General features: G+C 38.6%; 1 protein-coding gene across 2 annotated transcripts in view; it reads right to left on the reverse strand.

The window, feature by feature from the left end:
• LOC131823457 (mucin-16-like) overlaps positions 1-5,404 on the reverse strand; it is a 95,893-nt gene that overhangs the window by 79,209 nt on the left and 11,280 nt on the right. The window lies entirely within an intron of this gene.

Genomic DNA, 5,404 nt, shown 5'->3' on the forward strand with positions numbered 1-5,404 from the left:
ATCCCCTTTCTCCCCACTCACGATTTTGGATCTCTTCTAATTTGGCTAAAGCATATTTTCCTGGGGTTGTTGCCACCCTTTTAGTATTTTACTTGCCCCTTCATTTACTCTTATCTGGACAAAATGACAAGACGTAAAAATTCACCACAAAAAAAAGAACAAGAGGCAGTACCGAAGGCTAGGGACCTAATCAATACAGACATCGGTAATATGTCAGATCTAGAGTTCAGAATGACAATTCTCAAGGTTCTAGCCGGGCTCGAAAAAGGCATGGAAGATATTAGAGAAACCCTCTCGAGAGATATAAAAGCCCTTTCTGGAGAAATAAAAGAACTAAAATCTAACCAAGTTGAAATCAAAAAAGCTATTAATGAGGTGCAATCAAAAATGGAGGCTCTCACTGCTAGGATAAATGAGGCAGAAGAAAGAATTAGTGATATAGAAGACCAAATGACAGAGAATAAAGAAGCTGATCAAAAGAGGGACAAACAGCTACTGGACCACGAGGGGAGAATTCGAGAAATAAGTGACACCATAAGACGAAACAACATTAGAATAATTGGGATTCCAGAAGAAGAAGAAAGTGAGAGGGGAGCAGAAGGTATACTGGAGAGAATTATTGGGGAGAATTTCCCCAATATGGCAAAGGGAACAAGCATCAAAATTCAGGAGGTTCAGAGAATGCCCCTCAAAATAAATAAGAATAGGCCCACACCCCGTCACATAATAGTAAAATTTACAAGTCTCAATGACAAAGAGAAAATCCTGAAAGCAGCCCGGGAAAAGAAGTCTGTAACATACAATGGTAAAAATATTAGATTGGCAGCTGACTTATCCACAGAGACCTGGCAGGCCAGAAAGAGCTGGCATGATATTTTCAGAGCACTAAACGAGAAAAACATGCAGCCAAGAATACTATATCCAGCTAGGCTATCATTGAAAATAGAAGGAGAGATTAAAAGCTTCCAGGACAAACAACAACTGAAAGAATTTGCAAATACCAAACCAGCTCTACAGGAAATATTGAAAGGGGTCCTCTAAGCAAAGAGAGAGCCTACAAGTGGTAGATCAGAAAGGAACAGAGACCATATACAGTAACAGTCACCTTACAGGCAATACAATGGCACTAAATTCATATCTCTCAATAGTTACCCTGAATGTGAATGGGCTAAATGCCCCTGTCAAAAGACACAGGGTATCAGAATGGATAAAAAAACAAAACCCATCTATATGTTGCCTCCAAGAAACACATTTTAAGCCCGAAGACACCTCCAGATTTAAAGTGAGGGGGTGGAAAAGAATTTACCATGCTAATGGACATCAGAAGAAAGCAGGAGTGGCAATCCTTATATCAGATCAATTAGATTTTAAGCCAAAGACTGTAATAAGAGATGAGGAAGGACACTATATCATACTCAAAGGGTCTGTCCAACAAGAAGATTTAACAATTTTAAATATCTATGCCCCCAACGTGGGAGCAGCCAACTATATAAACCAATTAATAACAAAATCAAAGAAACACATAAACAACAATACAATAATAGTAGGGGACTTTAATATTCCCCTCACTGAAATGGACAGGTCATCCAAGCAAAAGATCAGCAAGGAAATAAAGGCCTTAAATGACACACTGGACCAGATGGACATCACAGATATATTCAGAATATTTCATCCCAAAGCAACAGAATACACATTCTTCTCTAGTGCACATGGTACATTCTCCAGAATAGATCACATCCTCGGTCCTAAATCAGGACTCAACCGGTATCAAAAGATTGGGATCATTCCCTGCATATTTTCAGACCACAATGCTCTAAAGCTAGAACTCAACCACAAAAGGAAGTTTGGAAAGAACCCAAATACATGGAGACTAAACAGTATCCTTCTAAAGAATGAATGGGTCAACCGGGAAATTAAAGAAGAATTGAAAAAAATCATGGAAACAAATGATAATGAAAATACAACGGTTCAAAATCTGTGGGACACAACAAAGGCAGTCCTGAGAGGAAAATATATAGCGGTACAAGCCTTTCTCAAGAAACAAGAAAGGTCTCAGGTACACAACCTAACCCTACACCTAAAGGAGCTGGAGAAGGAACAAGAAAGAAACCCTAAGCCCAGCAGGAGAAGAGAAATCATAAAGATCAGAGCAGAAATCAATGAAATAGAAACCAAAAAAACAATAGAACAAATCAACGAAACTAGGAGCTGGTTCTTTGAAAGAATTAATAAAATTGATAAACCCCTGGCCCGACTTATCAAAAAGAAAAGAGAAAGGACCCAAATAAATAAAATAATGAATGAAAGAGGAGAGATCACAACTAACACCAAGGAAATACAAACTATTATAAGAACATACTATGAGCAACTCTACGGCAATAAATTTGACAATCTGGAAGAAATGGATGCATTCCTAGAAACATATAAACTACCACAACTGAACCATGAAGAAATAGAAAGCCTGAACAGACCCATAACCAGTAAGGAGATTGAAACAGTCATTAAAAATCTCCAAACAAACAAAAGCCCAGGGCCAGACGGCTTCCCGGGGGAATTCTACCAAACATTTAAAGAAGAACTAATTCCTATTCTCCTGAAACTGTTCCAAAAAATAGAAATGGAAGGAAAACTTCCAAACTCATTTTATGAGGCCAGCATCACCTTGATCCCAAAACCAGACAAGGATCCCACCAAAAAAGAGAGCTATAGACCGATATCCTTGATGAACACAGATGCGAAAATACTCAACAAAATACTAGCCAATCGGATTCAACAGTACATTAAAAAGATTATTCACCACGACCAAGTGGGATTTATTCCAGGGCTGCAAGGTTGGTTCAACATCCGCAAATCAGTCAATGTGATACAACACATCAATAAAAGTAAGAACAAGAACCATATGATACTCTCAATAGATGCTGAAAAAGCATTTGACAAAGTACAACATCCCTTCCTGATCAAAACTCTTCAAAGTGTAGGGATAGAGGGCACATACCTCAATATCATCAAAGCCATCTATGAAAAACCCACCGCAAATATCATTCTCAATGGAGAAAAACTGAAAGCTTTTCCGCTAAGGTCAGGAACACGGCAGGGATGTCCATTATCACCACTGCTATTCAACATCGTACTAGAGGTCCTAGCCTCAGCAATCAGACAACAAAAGGAAATTAAAGGCATCCAAATCGGCAAAGAAGAAGTCAAATTATCACTCTTCGCAGATGATATGATACTATATGTGGAAAACCCAAAAGACTCCACTCCAAAACTGCTAGAACTTATACAGGAATTCAGTAAAGTGTCAGGATATAAAATCAATGCACAGAAATCAGTTGCATTTCTCTACACCAACAGCAAGACAGAAGAAAGAGATATTAAGGAGTCAATCCCATTTACAATTGCATCCAAAACCATAAGATACCTAGGAATAAACCTAACCAAAGAGACACAGAATCTATACTCAGAAAACTATAAAGTACTCATGAAAGAAATTGAGGAAGACACAAAGAAATGGAAAAATGTTCCATGCTCCTGGATTGGAAGAATAAATATTGTGAAAATGTCTATGCTACCTAAAGCAATCTACACATTTAATGCAATTCCTATCAAAGTACCATCCATCTTTTTCAAAGAAATGGAACAAATAATTCTAAAATTTATATGGAACCAGAAAAGACCTCGAATAGCCAAAGGGATATTGAAAAAGAAAGCCAACGTTGGTGGCATCACAATTCCGGACTTCAAGCTCTATTACAAAGCTGTCATCATCAAGACAGCATGGTACTGGCACAAAAACAGACACATAGATCAATGGAACAGAATAGAGAGCCCAGAAATAGACCCTCAACTCTATGGTCAACTAATCTTCGACAAAGCAGGAAAGAATGTCCAATGGAAAAAAGACAGCCTTTTCAATAAATGGTGCTGGGAAAATTGGACAGCCACATGCAGAAAAATGAAATTGGACCATTTCCTTACACCACACACAAAAATAGACTCAAAATGGATGAAGGACCTCAATGTACGAAAGGAATCCATCAAAATCCTTGAGGAGAACACGGGCAGCAACCTCTTCGACCTCTGCCGCAGCAACATCTTCCTAGGAACAACGCAAAAGGCAAGGGAAGCAAGGGAAAAAATGAACTACTGGGATTTCATCAAGATCAAAAGCTTTTGCACAGCAAAGGAAACAGTTAACAAAATCAAAAGACAACTGACAGAATGGGAGAAGATATTTGCAAACGACATATCAGATAAAGGACTAGTGTCCAGAATCTATAAAGAACTTAGCAAACTCAACACCCAAAGAACAAATAATCCAATCAAGAAATGGGCAGAAGACATGAACAGACATTTCTGCAAAGAAGACATCCAGATGGCCAACAGACACATGAAAAAGTGCTCCATATCACTTGGCATCAGGGAAATACAAATCAAAACCACAATGAGATATCACCTCACACCAGTCAGAATGGCTAAAATCAACAAGTCAGGAAATGACAGATGCTGGCGAGGATGCGGAGAAAGGGGAACCCTCCTACACTGTTGGTGGGAATGCAAGCTGGTGCAGCCACTCTGGAAAACAGCATGGAGGTTCCTCAAAATGTTGAAAATAGAACTGCCCTATGACCCAGCAATTGCACTATTGGGTATTTACCCTAAAGATACAAATGTAGTGATCCAAAGGGACACATGCACCCGAATGTTTATAGCAGCAATGTCCACAATAGCCAAACTATGGAAAGAACCTAGATGTCCATCAACAGATGAATGGATCAAGAAGATGTGGTATATATACACAATGGAATACTATGCAGCCATCAAAAGAAATGAAATCTTGCCATTTGCAACAACATGGATGGAACTAGAGCGTATCATGCTTAGCGAAATAAGTCAAGCAGAGAAAGACAACTATCATATGATCTCCCTGATATGAGGAAGTGGTGATGCAACATGGAGGCTTAAGTGGGTAGAAGAATAAATGAAACAAGATGGGATTGGGAGGGAGACAAACCATAAGTGACTCTTAATCTCACAAAACAAACTGAGGGTTGCCGGGGGGAGGGGGTTGGGGAGAAGGGGGTGGGATTATGGACATTGGGGAGGGTATGTGATTTGGTGAGTGCTGTGAAGTGTGTAAACCTGGTGATTCACAGACCTGGGGATAAAAATATATGTATATAAAAAATATATGTTTATAAAAAAAAAAAAAAAAAAAAAAAAAATTAAAAAAAAAAACAAAGAAAAGTTTGCAGAAAGAAAAAAAAACTAGCACATGTTAACTCTTTGCAAACATTTATGATGCTAGTGGTCATGAACCCTGTGATAAACCTAATGGCTCTATTCAGAACACTGGTTAATGCACCCAAGATAAGAATATTGTATGACATAGACCAAAGGGTAC

Source organism: Mustela lutreola, chromosome 2 (assembly GCF_030435805.1).
Source record: "Mustela lutreola isolate mMusLut2 chromosome 2, mMusLut2.pri, whole genome shotgun sequence".
Taxonomy (NCBI): Eukaryota; Metazoa; Chordata; class Mammalia; order Carnivora; family Mustelidae; genus Mustela; species Mustela lutreola.